At 30.9% G+C, this 17765-nt stretch overlaps 1 protein-coding gene across 1 annotated transcript in view; it reads right to left on the reverse strand.

Moving 5' to 3' along the window:
- Positions 1–17296, reverse strand: part of LOC129220914 (hemicentin-2-like) — a 210181-nt gene extending 192885 nt beyond the window's left edge. The window contains exon 1 of the mRNA XM_054855349.1: positions 17029–17296. The gene's annotated coding sequence lies outside the window, so the exon portion shown is untranslated. The remainder of the gene's footprint in view (positions 1–17028) is intronic.
- Between the last annotated feature and the right edge of the window lie 469 nt (positions 17297–17765).

The following is a 17765-nucleotide window of genomic DNA, read 5'->3' on the forward strand; positions in this document are numbered from 1 at the left end:
ATACTAAATTTATGGAGTAAAACTGGTAAAAATAGCAATCATGAAGAATTGAGTATCCTTATCGTCCTTTTTAAACAAAATAAAACAATTCACTGCACTATAGCAGCCAGATTAATTGTTTTTTATATATATGGTAAACTCCAGTGGAAACGGAAGGACGGATTTTACAGAAAAAAAATCGATGGATTTCTGTTTTTGAGCATATTAAAATGCATATTTTTTCAAAAACTGATGCATAGACTTTTATGCATATTATAGTAAGTAGATAAAAACGCCAAAGCCAAAAATATTTCGTTGGTTACTTTAAAAAAAAAAAAAATTAAAAAACGGTAACAGAAGTACATTTTTGCGACATGATTTTCACGTTATCATGTTCTCCCCAAAAGTTTAAACTATAAAAGGGAAAATTGTATAAAAATTAGAGCACATACGGGAGTGTTCAATCATTATAATTTAACCTCTAGTTTTAGAAAATATTTATTTTAAGCATATAAATTATGCATTTGTTAAGGGTTACGGAAGGACAGTAAGAGAAAAACAACAAGTCCAAAGCATGTAAACTTTGTAAATTTCAACTAAAAACATTTATTCAGCTAATACAACAGTCTGAAACAATGACATCTAATACCTGAGCTCCCTGTTACGTTTCTAAATTCTTTAAATACTCAATAATTTTTTCAGATTCCATAGAACATTTACCTTCTTTCTCAGGAAATACAAATATCATTCCTACATTATTATGCATTCTCAAACAAGCTATTTCTATTCATTTATCTTCTATATGAAGTGCATGCCCAATACTGCCCTTTGTTAATTTATTTCCCTTCCATCCAACTAACAAAATGTGTCCAAATGTTTATAAATCATTTGGCATATTCTTTACGATCTGGTGTTTTTGATTACGCTGTATCTTAATTTTTATCACTATTTATAACTGTCCTCAGTCTGTTGAGTTTAATGTGAAATCTCTTTCGATTTGTTGAAGTAGATTTGTTGAAGCACTTACTATATTATTCAATAACATAACTTGTTACAGGGGTCGAATAGTGCATATTTTGTGTATCAGGATGACAATGGATATTACTCCATCTTTGTGAAAGTTTATCTTTAAATTTACTCATCTCCTTGTAGTACGTCTAACAGTTAAACCAGTGTTCTCAACATTATTTTCCTGTGACTTGTGGCAACAAATCTGAAAGCAGTTTCAATATTGTATTGCTCCAATACAAATTTCAAGTTTGTAAGCAAATGTTTCTGCTTGAATTGCCTTGTCGTATCACAAACATGTCATACCAAAATTATTTTCACATGCTTAGCAATTTTTAAGAGTAGTTTTTATGATAGTTTTCAATTGTATGTTTTAGAAGAAATAAAATCACAAAATAGTTTTGTAAAAATTTGAATAAATATTTATTTTTTACATAAAATCACCTTATAAGTTTTGTTCAAATACTATTTATATATGTTTTAATTAAGACTACTAACTTTAAACAATAGTTTGTTTTCTACTAGCATTCCTAAATATTACTCTGTATTATCTTATAGATAAACGTTATTCCGTTAGCGTTTTTTTTTTTTTTTTTGTCCCTCCGTTGCCATTAAAAACCATATAAATTAAATATCTAATAAAATTTTAGCTATGCCTTCTTTACAAGGGACTAAATTCTGCTTTTCATAAAAAACATTAGTTTCTATACCCCATAGGTTCTTGGTGAACTAATTGAGATGTAATATTTCGGTAACGAAAGAGGTGGCATCAAATCGTCACCTCATCGTTAGTAATGGACCTATTTCGTGGTTGAAATCAAAGAAATGAGAAATTACTTACCAAAAAGTTTAACTAGACATTCAAAAGATAAAAGTTAACCTAAATATTATTTGCTCATAATAAATTTATTCAAATTACAGTATGCAACAAATTAAATATTTTTTGCTCTGTAAAAACATAAAGAGAAATCTTGATTTTCTGAAAGTCATCGTCATCAAACTATTTGGGAAAAACAAGTTACGATTCAAGAAATTTATTTATTTCTGAAGAGAATGGTATATTGCAAGTGGCAAAATATTAGTTTTTAAAATTCAAGTGTCATGTTTCTTTTTTCCTGGAATTCACCATATATATATCAAAACAATCCTTAAATGCGTCTAACACTGTAGTAGGACCAGCAATATTTTTAAAAACGAGGCCTTTTGGGGAACGTTTTCACCTCCCAACCCCTCTTCACTGCACCACTGATTCACTGAAATGGGTTTCAAAAGGATGTATCAAAAGTTTGCAGCGCCTCTTGTAGAAGTTGGTTTGCAGCGCCAGCAGAGTACAACTCAACTCGACTCGCCAGTGCCGGTGTTGACGGTTTGAAAAGCCTGCACGCGGCAGTCGGCAGCTAGTAATTTTTCTCTCTTGACTTGTCATGCTGTAGTTTTACCTTTGAATGTCTTTTATCTGTTTTTAGTTCTTTACAATGTTCGTACTTGTTTAGTGTTTTAAAGACATTAAATTGGTTCTTGTTAAACGACTGTTATATACTCCTTTTTCTGACTTTGCAAGTTTTAAAAAAATCTAAGATAAAAAAAAACTATTTCCTTGGTTTTCAGAAAAAAAAAAGATAGAAAGAAAGAAAAACCAGCGAAAGATACTTTCCATCCATTTGTTTCAAGTAACGCCACCTAAAAAAAAGAAAAAAAAAATCCCACAGAAACTCAGCTGCCTTTCGTCTTGGCGCGAAAAGACGGCTGTTCCCATTCATACATAATCTATCTCAAATAATCAAAATGCAATTTCTCTCAAACATATTCAGAAATTAAACACCCTTCGCTCAAAAGCTCATGATCAACATTCAAGCACACGTCGGACAAAAAAGGAAGGGAGTAGTGGGGTTGTCCGGATAGTAGAATTTAAAGGAGAAAGCGGGGAAATAATATACAAAACACTTTCATCTCAGCTTTCCGCTGCTCGAAGTGACAACTAAACATGAGGAAATTGATTCGCTTTGGAAGAATTTTTAGCTTCACATGTCGGATTCCCGATATTCTCATGGTGTGGAGGGGGTATGGTGAGCGTATTATTTTAATCGCCGAATCGCTAGCCTCGGCGAGTTTTATTGAATTTTCTGTATTGATTCGAAGAGCAGCGTAAATTAAAATGGGTTGTGGATTTCTTTTTTAGCATGCAAGAGACACGTGTTGGATGGGGAAACATTACACTGCAGCAACTGTTGATATTACTTTTATCTGAGCATAATATATGTTCTTCAGTAAAAGAATCCTTAGTTTTTGTTTGCTTTATGTAACAGTTTCATTGGAAAATATATTTAAATTTCCTGTTGAATAATATTTAAAGCTGTGAAAAATAACTGCCATTTACAATTTTTTGATAGGTATTTATATTGATATTCTATTGTATTATGTACTAGATATTTATATTGATTGATTTGATAGTTATTTATATTCAGTTAACATTTTGAATGTTGCAAGCTGACTACTGCATTAATTTCCTTTTAGGAAAGTAATAATATGTTTTTTAAATGTGTCACATTTTCTTAACCCCATAACTATAAGAAGTGCATTATGATATAGAGGTAATTCAAGGAGCAGCTTGGTATGAGTAGGAAGAAGATTAAAATGTTCATTGGGCTTCTAACCGGTAATTGTTTTCTTAATAGGCATCTTTATTTGATGGGTGCTACTGGAGATCTATTATGTAAGCTCTATTAATGCATGAATGTGTGAATAAACAATATTACTATTATTCTGCACAAATATTTGAACATTTAGGATGCCACTGAGTGGATCCCTGGGAACTGCCTAGTTTGTCGGTTAGACCAGTATTCCTCAACCGCGGGGCCAGTGGACCGGTACCGGTCGTCAGAAAAAATTGACTCGTCCCCACAGATTTTGCTCGTCCACGTAAAACATGTTCCTTATTCAAAAAAAGAGAACACCATAACAGTAAAAACAATATCCCATTAATACATCTTTTACGTGAATTTCCTGATTATTTTTCTTTTTTTTTCTATAGTGTTCAGCAATGAGTGTTACTTCTGCATAATTATTAAAATAATTACTTATCTTATTCATGGCATTTAAATATTTTTAGCAATGGTTCTTTAACACCAAGTAACATTTTTTGTTTTTATTAATTCATTTATTATTATTTTGCGGAAAAAGTCATACGAATCTGTAAAAAAAAAATTAAAGGTATTTAACTTTCCGCAAAAGCAAGGGGGTTTTGTGTAAAAAAGGAAGAAAGAAACGAATAATTAAAAAAAAAAAAACTTTACCGGTCTGAAACTTTTTTAAAATCTCATACCGGTCTGCGAGTCAAAAAAAAGTAGAGAAACGCTTTGTTAGGCAACGGCTGAAATTTGCTTCTGCTATCGGGCTTTACTAGGAGTTCAGCGGGGACAGTACAATATATTCTCTTTTTGAACGCTCCCTTTTCATTACATTAATTCATTCATGGGATAGAGGTAAACTAATATAATGTACCTTACTGCTATCCATGTACATAAGGTTTGAAACATTGCACGAAGTAGTAACCATTTTAAAGTATTGTAATTTTGATTTTACTTTTTTGAAAACACTTTTTCTGAACTTGGTTTGACATAATTATAGCTGCGATACTTTTCGACAAATTTGCCTCTTAATTTATAGGGAATAAACTCCGGGATATAGGTAGAAAACTTTCATATAAGGTTAAACATTTTAAACTCTAAAAACACTTTGTCTGAGGTTTGACATAATTAGACCTGTAATACCTTTCTATAAATGTATATAGTAAGAGTCTAACAACTTTTCTAATGATTTATAAAATCATGCAAAACAATTAGAAGTAAAAAACTATTTAAAGGTTGAAAGGAAATTCTTATAACCAGCAATATTTATTTTAAAAAACTGAAATTAAGCTAATATTTAATGCCTGTAAAATTAATTTCTCACTAACCATTAGCCATCTGAGAATGGCTGAGCAAATGCTGATGCGGGAACTGATTTTACAAGCACTTTACATGGTTAGTGCTTTTTATAAAACACATTTCTGGTTTTCTGTTTAATGAAAAACTGTGTTTTGTGTTGAGAGCTGCACAAAGATATGAACATCTTGCTGCCTCTAAAACTTTATCAAAATGCGTTTCAACATTTAAGTTTATTTTTCATACCTTGTTATTTATTTTATCATTTTAAGAAAAAAATTTTTTTTTTTGCTAAAGTCAATGAGACTTTTGCTTCAATCTACAAAAAAAAGTGAGTGGAATGATGATGAGCATCTTTCGGTCTAACTCATAAAAGAACACTGCGAAAGGATCCGTATACATTGTTTGCTCTTTTGGCATGGAATATCTTAACCAGGAATCAAGTGAGAATACGCATTTAACATTTTGCTGAAGGTTCTCTTTTTCTAGGCAAATTTACGAGCTCCTCGCCCACCTTAGACACTGCGCAAAACAACTGGGCATCAAAATATTTTCATTGCAGTTTTATTTTATAACCACTTGGACGGAAAGCAAAGAATAAACAAACGAGAAGAAAAATCCTCGATGTTTAATGTTTTTATCAAATAATAATTAATGTTTAATACCTTTTTCATTCATTTACTTTTATTTATTTATTTGTTTATTCATTTCAATTTTTGAGCCAACCAGTTTGTTTTAAGATAATCTATTTCGAAGAAAAAAAAAGTTTCATTTATACATGCTGTTATTTTATCCGTTGCGTTGCATAATGGGAAAAAATTTTAAATAAAAAAATAGAACTGACTTCAAAAACTGCAACTGAAAATTGCTCTAAAAAGTAAGAAATAATTTCAGTCTTTGAACAACATCTATAGTACTTTTTGAACATAAATTTTGAAGTCGGCGCAAAAATGCTTGGGAAAATGATGTGTCACCATTTATCATTTAAATTTTTCATGAGAATCAGTCAAAATTTGAACGAAACAATTATATCGATACACAAATTATGTGGTTAAAAATATTGTATGCGAATCCTATTGAAGAACCTATGTCCATTAAAATTTACATTTGTAAGTGAATTATATGTTAAATTATGATTTTGAGCCGACTTCAACAATTATGTTCAAAAAGTACTATAGATGTTGTTCAAAGAATGAAATTACTTTTTCCTTTTTAGAGCGATTTCCAGCTGCAGCTTTCGAAGTCGGTTCTATTTTTGTATTTAAAAATTTTTATTTCATTATTTTTCGTGTAAATCTATTTATTTTAAGAATAGTATGTCACCATCACTAAAATTCACCCTATTTTTCATACAAATCCTGAATATAAAATTTTTTAAACGACTGGCACTAAAAACTAATCCTAATGATAAATACCAGAGATTGAGAGGTCTACAACTGCCGTGGGTAGGTAATGGGTAGTAACTGGATTTTTTTTTTTTTTTTTTTTTTTTTTGCATTTTGTCATCCATTGTGCATTTTTTGTTGTACAAACATATTAGGTTTCCGCTGAAAAAAAACAATAATTCCAACATTTTTGTATTATTAGTACTTCACATATTTCTTCAAACATCTCGAAAATTCATTTTTGCAGATACTGCCTTTTACCTGCCCAGGGCAGTACAAGAGAGACATACAGGTCTGAAGCTCATTCATCGTGTTTTTTTTTTTTTTCTGTAATATCCAACTAACGATCAAAAAAATCTTCGAGTGAAAACCTAATCACCCCCCTTTTCCCAAAATTAGGGTAGGACTTCTCTAGTCAAATTTATATTAGAACAACTTCAGGCTATACTCTTTCCAATAAAAAAGAATATTCAAAATCGGACTATTTTTAAATGTTATGTGTGATCATATATGAAAAATGTATGACTGAACAACAAAATCACCCATTTTCCCATCCTTAGGGTGGGATTTTTTTTAAACAAATGTATAGGGACCAACTACAGGTTACCCTTTCCAACAAAAAAATAAATTATCAAAATCAAACTGTTCTGTAAAAAGTGATGCGTGGTCATACATTAAAAAAAGAAAAAAAAATACGGGTCGACTTGATTACCTCCTCCGTTTTTTCGACGGTTAAAAAACTCACATGTAAATAATATTTCTCGGCATACTTGGTCAGTATTTATGAATTAAAAAAGCTTAGAGGTGTTAACTTGCAAATAAGCATTGCCATCTGGCGAATGGAAGGCAAACTCCTATTTTTAACCGTGCAATTTTCGGATTTATATATACGGAGACATTTACATGTAAATGCATATGAATTTCCACAATATTTTATTACAATAGTTATGAATAAATAACTGAATTAATTTAAGACCGATTATTGCATCATAGAGAAAGAAAACGAAACCCCTTTCCTTCGTACATTCTTGTCTCAAATATATAGGTGTGCAATGAGATGGCACGCTGTGAATATTACATTAGTTATATTCTTGCTACTTATTCCGCAAAGATCATAAAGAAGTACTCAAATTCCCAGTATAAATATGCGTTTTTTTATTCAATCTTTTTTATTGTACTGCTGGCCTGTGAAAGAAAAATATTACGAAATAACTAAGGACGTTTATTACACCATTTTCAGTGTAATTATGGAAAATTGCATTACACTATAATTGAGTCGTAAAATTGTAACCGCATCTTGCCAATTTAAAAATTGCCTTCAAGGCCATTCAATACTCGGAAGAGCAGAAGTTAACCAAGAAACGCTAAAAACATAAACCTGTTTTAAGTATTCATAATTTATCAAATTCAGCAAGCCCATTTATTTTACTTAAAAGACCTGGTGCTTTGAGATTTTGGGAAGTTTTATTTCTGCTTCATATGGCTCATAAGCAAGGTTTTGCAAACACTTTTCGCTTTGCAGGGTGGCATTTACGGCAATGTACCGCTATTAATTTGCTGCTGGAGATACGTTTACTGGTGGAATTTCTGATGGGTAATAATTCTAGTGATAGTTTTTGCAGTAACTCTGGATTAGGGGTGAAAAATTGAGATAAATGGCAAGACTATTCTTTTAATTGCAATAAGCCACGGAAAAATAACATATAAATCAAATGAAATTGATAGCCGCAATATGTAGGATTCCTCTCCGTTTTCCATGAATTAGGTTATCAGAAAATTCGCATTAAAATGATGCTTTAATTAATTCATATTCTTAGCATATATTTTTTTCTTTTTTATTTTGGGTTGAGAAACGTTTATATGTTTTATAATTTGATGGTACAATTACAAGTTTTCTTTACATGTAGTTCAAGATTAATGGAGAATATTCGAGCTAATATATTTGACTACATTTTTATATTTCACAAGAACTATGCCTATAAAAGTGATTATTTTATGTTTAATACAATGTTAAATAATTAAAAATAATTGTTATGCATTTATATGTTAAATAATTAAAAATAATGTTAAATAATTAAATGTTAAAATGTTTAATGCACAAAGGTCTAAGAATTCTTAAATTGCAGTTAAATATTTAGAAAATATTGTTAAATTTTAAGTTGCCAATGCGTTGATTTTCTTTCACCAGATTGTTTAACGAGATCATTTGGTACCTTTTGTAACATAATATCATTTTCTTCAACTATATAATTAACTCGATTTCGTAAAACTGTTGAAGATTATTTGTCAAAATTTATAATTTAGTACGTCAATTTATACAAACATATGTATGGACGAACATAACGATTACATTTCCCGTTTTCGGTTACTAAAAATTGCTTGGTGCTTAATTCTGATTATCGAACTATTGAAAAATAGCTTCTTTTAACAAGAAATCAATAGCAAGTCTTGCTTGTCAATACATCTTTATAATCAAGATTTTTTTCTGACAATATGCTCTAAACCCTGTCAATACGCAGCAATACACGTTTTAAATTATTTAAGTTCATAACGTGTTTACTAGGGATTTTGGTTAATGAGCTTCTCGATATATTACGACGTGAATACCAAATTCGGTGAATTTTATGCAGAAAAATAATTTAAATTTCAAAAATTGAGGGAGTATTTTGTTTTGTACGCAAGGAATTCCTGTAACAAATGTCTTTTTTATATAGAACAACACACTATGTTGTCAACTTTAAAGGAACATTTGAAGTACAAGATTTATGATTCCATATCATTCGTTGATTCCACCATAGCTCCCTTTTTTAGAGTTTCTATTTATTATTTTTTATTGCGAAAAACATATTGCAAGCGAATATGTTTAATAAGTTTGCGAAATTCGAATAACGTTCTTTTGCCTTTAAGCAAGTTTTACAATACATATTCCATTTTACTTGTCTAACCCGGAGCTTAAGGATATAAAAGTATTTAACTGTTTTTCGAATATGTGTAAGCGGAGTCATGTACACATTTTCCCTAAATGGGAAAAGTTTTTGTTACATCCCAAAATAATGGGGCCACCTGTTTTGCAAAACAACGATTCCTCGTCGCGTGCTTTTCATTTTGAACATCTCTTAAATAAATCTCATGACCTCTTAAATCTGAAATTAACTCGAGACTCCAACAGTAAAACGACTAAAGATAAGAATTAAATCACTATTGGACGTGAAGTAACGTCCTTACGTCGGGAAAGACAAATCAACGAGCCATTTCCTCTCTTCTAAGCGTGCTATGAGGACACAGAATCCCTCGCACAACGAGGCTTAATCCCGGCCTGCCTTTAACCCTAAGTCCTCATTCGGGACATGATTGCTTTCGAAAGCACAGCTGGGATTATTGCCCAGGAGAAGTGGGTTAAAAAGCGAAGAAAGAGAAAGACGTGAGTAGGAAGAGTGAGGTGACAAAGGATTGGCAAGTCCACCGCATCCGCCATTCGAGGCCACCAAGTCGTGTAGTTTTCTTGTGTTCGAAGCAATGAGAAGGATAAAAACGGGGGCAGAGTGAAGATTTCAATTCTTGAAGCAAGGATAACAAATCACGTGATATGTTTGAAAGTTAAGTATAGGAAGAAAGTTTATTCCATTCATTTTACGTGAAGCGTGTCTCCCATTCTTTGATGTTTAAACACGTGACTTGAGATAATTCCTTCAGTATTTGATAAGCGTAATATTAGATTTGTTCCCTCCAGTTACTAATTTTTGCTCTAAGGTTCGAAGCCTCTACATATGCAGGGGGGGGGGGGGTCACGTCTGGTCACTGTGACTTTCCAAACATTTCCTTTTTCTGCAAATTTTATTTGACCATTTGGAAAATTTGGCAACTTATAATTGCAATATTGTAGTTTTTTTATTGCTCAAATGCGTCTTTTCATTTGATGGAAAAATTTGGAGTTCCATTCCACAAATTACGAATTTTACCCTCACAAAAATTTAAATTCGAGCTCCCCGTGTACAGGTTTTATTTGGTAACTTTCCACTATTTATTCTAAAAGATCAATCTTGAATTCACAATACTTTTTGAGTTAAGAAGAACAAAATGTGAAACTCTTACAACATCTCATTTTTAAGTGTTTTTTCTCCCCTTTGAGTGTAAAGAAGGTGTGTCTTACACTTGAGGAAAATTCTACTTTTGCATTAAAATAATTTGTATTTTTTTACAAATATGGCTTTGTATATAATAATAAATGTCTCTTTTAAGATGCTCTTTCAATTGTATTTGTATCAACCCTTAACAGGGGTGGTACGGTCTCACAGACCGCTCAAAAGTTCATCCGATAACCCCTATTTAAATAGTTGAGCAAACCATAAAGCTGGCAGAGTATCAGTCGTTATGTATTGATGTCTTTATTAACATGAAATACAATTTTGATTAAAGGTCAACTTGATATGAAAATAAAACCCTCTCGCAGTTTTTTAACTTTTTAAAATCTTAGTGACATAAAAATTGTATTCTGCCGTGTGCAAGCAAAGGACAGTTACTGTGGACTTTTCATTTTGCATTTTTTGTATTTTTGTCATCTATTGTACGTTAGCTTTATTGTACAAGCTTGCTTAATTGATTTGCGCTGAAAAAAAGACACGGATAAAGCATCTCATTTCAACATTTCCTTATTGTTAATATTAAACCCAACTCAAATTTCCTCAAACATCTCAAAACCTCATATCTGCAGATACTGCTAATTAGCTGCCCACAACAGTATTCTGCTCATGCTGCTCTAACCACCGTAGGACAACATGTAAATTTAAAATTTGTAAGAAGTTTGTTCTAAGTGCGAATAACATAAAATATAAGGCTATATTAATTACACGTTACTAAATTTAAAGCATATACTAAAATAGTATTTATTGTATTTTAATAATACATGTTAGTGTCAATAAGCCTAATAACGAAACATAACCTCAAAAAGTGATAGGTGCTCTTTAACAAGGGAATACGACTGAGACAAAGTTTAAAAATGATTTTAAATCATCTGATGCATCTGAAATTAGAAAGACTACAGGTATAGTTCAATCAGTTTGTTTACTAGAAGCAACCAAAGATGGCCACTGCACAAGACAGCGTTAGATAACTCCGTAGCTCTTGTCTTCTAAATCTTCTACAAGGGCTCAATTTTGTCGAGGGACTCCGGTAAAATATCGTTTGGGTTGCCATACATTACAGCCATGTTCATTTTGGCAAGTATAGTTTGGCCTTAATTTTAGATGTTAACCGAGTGAGATGGATTAGTGTTGTTAGGCTTTTCTCGTCACTTGATATATGAGAAAGTTTGGGAAAAGAGAACAACAAGAAATAATAAAGAGAAAACTTTGAAAGTACATCTTTTTGAGTTTCTGAATTTATAAACCTTGATAAATGACTGCCTTATAAGCATCAACCACGTCACAGTAAAATATAAAAAGAACAGACTTTTTGACGTCATATTTAAAAGCAAACGCTTATTTAAATAATTAGTGCGTTTTCATAAACAAAATGTAGTATACACGAAAAAATGAACTAAACTTTTCACTTTGTTTTGTAGAAAAGGTGCAGATATGTGCTGTGGGAAATGAAAAGAAACTCTTCCTCAATGCAGAAAAACTGAATAGAGATATAGAAAAAAAATATATTATTTAGTAAAAATATTTACATTTTGAAACCAATTTTACAAGTTTTTGAATGAACATCTGTCAAACATGATACTTTGACACATTTTCAATATTGTCATAAGTTGAAACCGATTAAAAAGAATACTACTTCTTTTATTGCAATGAAATATACTTTCAAATAGTGTAACAAATAATATGAAATAGTCATGTAATATGAAACAAAAAATTACTTAATGCATTTCAGTTGATCATCCAACTTTTTTTATATAGAGGTTAGATAGTAGTAGAAAAAGATCAAGGTTTCTTTTTAGTTAGATTTTTTCCTTTTTAGGAAGTGGTGGTGTATTTGCAACACAATTTATAAACTTAGATATGTGAGATAACCACATCAGAACTTTATCAAAATACCTGTCAAGCCTTTTCGGAAAATGTAGTTTTAAAGTCACGTAGAAAGCATTGTAAACTAAAAGATAATAACATTTTGAAAAACTACAATTATTTTCATTTGTGTGCTTGAAGATGAACTAACGTGATAGTTACAAACAGAGCTAAAACCTCCGTGTTCTATATTTCCAGACTATTCCGTGTCATGCTTCCGTTCTATGTATGCATGCATGACGGCATTATCATCGGTAATTGCTGTTGTTTAGTTATTTTGTAAGATAAAATATTTCAATTGCATACATTTTTTTTCAATTTCCATCATATTCTTAGAAACAATGAAAGAAAAGAAAGAAAAATTGACAATTAATATTTAAATATGAATACTTTTTATAAATATTTTGATTTTCTCATTTTTGATTTTTTCTGAAAAATAATGTTATTTTCTCACACATTATGGCTAAAAGCAGTAGTATTTTTAAACAAAGCTCCAAAATAAAAGAAAAATAATGCAAGATAAGACTTATCATGGTTGGAGGTTGTTGGTTTAACATTATCACAAACACGTTTTCTATGAGAAAAAGTGAATCCAAAATTTAAAATAAATGTTTCAATACATTTCTTTAAAAATTGAGCATGGAAATGACAGATAGGAAAAAACAGTACGTTGTTATGTACCCTTTCCAGTTGAAACAGAAGGAGATAATCCGCTTTTGAAATAATAATGCAATATCAGAATGGATTCTGTAGTTTCCTTTTATATCTCAAAGACACATTTATCATACATTTCGTTACGAAACTTAAGCAGTTACTGTAAAACTTTTAACTGTTGTGCACTACAAATAAGTAAATAAATAAATAAACTTATGCTGGACGAAGGATATTGAGTCCCTTGTACTAACCCTTTGTTTAATGAGACAATAGATGTTAGCTTATTACTTTTAAAAGTTTTACTCGGAGACGTGATACTTTGTACTCATTTGTGTTTCAGTTCATTTTTAATCCTATGTTTACAAACCTGTTTTCAATCATTTACTATGAAGTTTTAATTATTTCTACTCAATCACAATACTACTACTACTACAACAACTACTACTAATAATAAAAATAATTAATAGAAACAAGAACTGTAATGGGCCATAATTGGAAATTGTGGTTTTCCCAGAAAATAAGATTGAATTGAATGTTTACTAGATTTGAACCTGAAATTGTGTTTTTATTTTCACAAGTTATGAGTTAACAAAGTACATAATGTGTTCTGATAGCTTTTACGGCTTTAGTTTGATAAAAGAAAATGCGTATAAAATGGTGAAATTGTTTGAATTGAGATCAATAATCATTCAATATGTTCTATTTAAGCAACTTTGCCTTAAGGACAAAAAAAACATTAGTTTAAAAGTCCTTAAATACAACTAAATCTACTGCGAACCGATAAAGCAAAATGAAATAAATCAGAGTCTGAATATTTATTCTTCGAAAAACTCACGCCAGCTTTACCATTATAGCGACCCATTCGAGGTTACAACCGATAAGTCAAAAAAGGAGGGAAATTTCTGAAAGAATAAAAAGGCCCCGAGTTAAAAGCAGATAAACTGTCAGGGCTGCATTGAAATGCAGAAATATTTATTGAAAATTAATATACCGAAGGGAGCGAAGAAAAAAAAAAGTCTTCAGTTGAAAAACCCGGGAATGACTTTTGCATCTCCCTACAAACTAAACTACATCGATTTCTACTAACAATGGAAATTCCGTTTTAGGTACCAACCAATACCCAAGATTGGTTTCCGTGCATAAACTGATAAGGATTTGATAACACGTTATAGGAAGAAATGCATAGAGTAAAAATGGTTCTTCTATCTCTTTGGGTTTGAGCTTCTATTATTGGCAAACTGTTGAAGACAGGACTGTCCGTGACAGGGACAAAAGGGTGGATTATTTGTAATAAAAATAAGCTATTATATTATTCCTACATAAACTCATTACTAACATCTTGCGATTCTTCTGAAAAATATTGAACTAAGTTCGCTCAATTACTTTATGTTATGATTTGTAAAATTCAAGGCGGGATCGTATTATTAGTTTTATGAATTCACTTCAAGCGTTTATTTAAATAATTGTTGGTGGTGTTTAATCATTTGTTTTAGGTATAGTTCTAATAGCATCGTTAGCTTTTGTTCTAAAAGAAAAATTTGATATTTTTATTCCTAAGCCCAAGACATGCACTATCATTTTAATTCACATTTTTTAAAATTAATTAAGAACTTTTTATTTTTGAAAATTAATTTTAAGGTAGATGACGAGGCCTTTGTGAACATCAAAGTCGGGGCACATGTGAACAGTTCCCATATCCTCACCGGAATATAAATATTAGTGTAGGGTTATTAAAAGTGTAAACGAGCTGATGTGTGCATCACATGACTTCCTTTTACTCCAATTTAACGATAATAGTTCCTTGGCAGTTCTAATGTGATTCAATGGTTAACTCTCTAAATATGGCCAAATTGAAACCAGATTTAAAAAATACCCATCAAATTCTATGCTAAGTTGGCGATGAAACTTGAGGAACAAAATCTTGGAGATATATTGCTAAGGGTTTGCCAAATTATAGCATTGCTTAAGTTTATATTGAAATTAACAATGATTTTACCTAAAAAAGGTGTAAAAGACCCCCTTTAGAACATCCGAATGCAACCAAAAGAGAAGGTACACAACTAGACCCCACTTGGAGTCTATGTGCCAAATTTCAACTTTCTAGGACATACAGTTCTTGAGTTATGCGAGATACATACACACATACATACGTACACACGGACGTCACGAGAAAACTCGTTGTAATTAACTCGGGGATCGTCAAAATGGATTCCTCAGGTGTCTATACGTTCTTAGGCATGTATCCACGTGTGATCAGGTTGGAAAAAAAATCAATATTCATTCGGGGGCGAGCAAAATGGATATTAAAGTCGATATTTAAGTGAAAATTTTCTCGCGAATACAATACTTCCTTTTTTGTAAAAGGAAGTAAAAAGGGTGTAAAGATTTAAAAATATTATTTTGCTACAATCAGTTAGCAAATTCATTGTCAACTACTGTTTATTATTATTATGCATTATCATACTTAATTATTTATTTAATTATTTTGTTACTTAATAGTTGGCCAACAAAATAGTGTTACCCAAATTTTACAAGGAAAAAAAAAATGTTTTCCTTTAACTTAAAAAAAATTATGTTTAAAATAATTTAAAATTCTTCATCACATATGTATGAAGCTTAAACGCACTATATATCAAGAATAAACTTTACATAATAAAATATTCTCTGTATTATTTAGTCTTATAAGTTTTCTTCCTGTCGATCTGGTAGTGAGAACATGCTATGTAACTCTAAAATTCGACAGTGAGCAGGGTTATACAGTTCGGACAAATATTTCCTAATTGACAGTTACTGTACAGTTTAAACTGATATAGTCTACATTACAAACCCTTCAGTGTATTTGGTATATGTGTATATGTTTCATATTAAAGAGTTTTCCTTTGAAATATGATGCTTGTCCTGCATTTTTCAGTCGTGTTCATACTTGCCCCAGGCTTGTTCACATGTGCCTCCCTATAGGGGCACATGTGAGCAACTGAAGACGTTTTTTAAAAAAATTCCATTAAGTTAAAAAAAAAAGAAAAAAAAAACTATTTAAAAAAATTGGAAAAAAATCCAGGGGAGCAAAAAAAAGACGATTCAATCAAAGTGACACATTTTCTCTGAAAAAATGATATGTTTTGAGAAATTTAGAAAAGAAACAAAAAGTTCACATGTGACCCCTTTTCCGCTATATATGGTACGAATAATGCTAGGTGCATTCCGACCCTTCACATAGATGTCCTCAATTTCATAGCTACGTCAATTTTTCGAGAAATGAAAATAAAATATTGTGTGATGCCCAGTTATTGTTAATTTTTTCATAACTAATCGTAGTGGAAAATTATGCATATTTAACTTACTAACGGATATTTATGAAAAAAAAAAAAAAAAACAATACAGTTCCGTCGTCGTGGCATTTATTTAAGCACAATAAAAGCCATTGTGTGAATCAGTATACTTGAAAGAGATATTTTAGCAATACAGAGGTGTGTCACAGTGGGATGCGAAATACAGTAGGACAAATCGAATTTCTCCTATAAGTTAAATACTACTAAATATATGAAAAAAGTGGCATATGTTAGTTATTCTTAATAACACATCGTGTACGCTAGTCACTGTAACGTTTAATCTGGTAGGAAAGCTGTAGCTCTTTTTAGTCTACTTTTCCTTTAAAGTAAAAAAAGTAAGAAGACAATGCCTGATATAAGGTTTAAATCATCCCCAAAATATCTCTAAAAACAGAAAAAAGTGAAAAATAAATAAACTAATCAAATATATAGTGAATAATTTAAAAATTAAAAGCTTGATCTTCAGATGAGAAAAATGTATATGTCGGTATGTCGGTCTGTACCCCATAGTATGATTTTCAAATATTCGTAAATAAACCTTTAGATGTGCTTTTTACGTCGTTTTCATGAGTTCTGATTCCCAAAATGGATTTTAATGACTCACGTTGTTTTTTAAATATAGTAATGTAAACAATTTTAAAAGAGGATGATTTTGGTTCCTGAACCTGTATCATTAATCGATATCAGAATATTTTAAAAGTATTCCATACATATTCTAAGAAAAAATATTTAAAAAATGACTTACCATGCGTGACAAGTGTTGCAAAGGATAACGAAGGACACTTTCCTTGCACATATGTGACATCACATTTATAAGTTCCATCGTCTTCTATCCTAAGGGGTGCTATCCTCAGATAGGCTGTAGATTCTCGTAAATAAAAATCCGCTCTGTCTGGATTAGCAAGCTCTTGAAGTGGTTTTTCAACTGCATCGCTGAAGAGATACAACCGTTTCCACTCGTTTGACACATTTTTAGTCCACGTAATGAAGTAAACTTTACCACAGGTAGAAACATCTACATCACAGTATAAATCAGCAGAGCTACCCACCACTCCGACGATTCTGGCTCCTTTCTCATCTGAAAGTGAAGAATAACATTATTATTTTTTTCTCTATATATTATGGTTTACTATAGTAAAATAACTGATTTTTAATAGTTAAACAATTTATTACAATATTATTTATAATTGGATTTAAATTACAATAGTATTTACAATAAGTAAGTCAGTCCTCTTCGATGAGACAATCAATCTCTTTGTTTTGTGAAAAGAGAAATTTAGAAAAAAAAAAGAAATTTTTATAAATCAAAACATAATCTAACCTTTTTTACTTATTAAAACATTGATATTTTTTGTAAGATTATGAAGTAACACTGGTGTACTTTAGTTTAAAATATTCTTAGGTTCGTTAAGTAGTTTTGATGTCCTATCTATGTAATCTTTGTACTTACAAAACAATACATAGCATAATTGCACATTTATG

The sequence above is a fragment of the Uloborus diversus genome, chromosome 4 (assembly GCF_026930045.1).
Source record: "Uloborus diversus isolate 005 chromosome 4, Udiv.v.3.1, whole genome shotgun sequence".
Lineage (NCBI taxonomy): Eukaryota > Metazoa > Arthropoda > Arachnida > Araneae > Uloboridae > Uloborus > Uloborus diversus.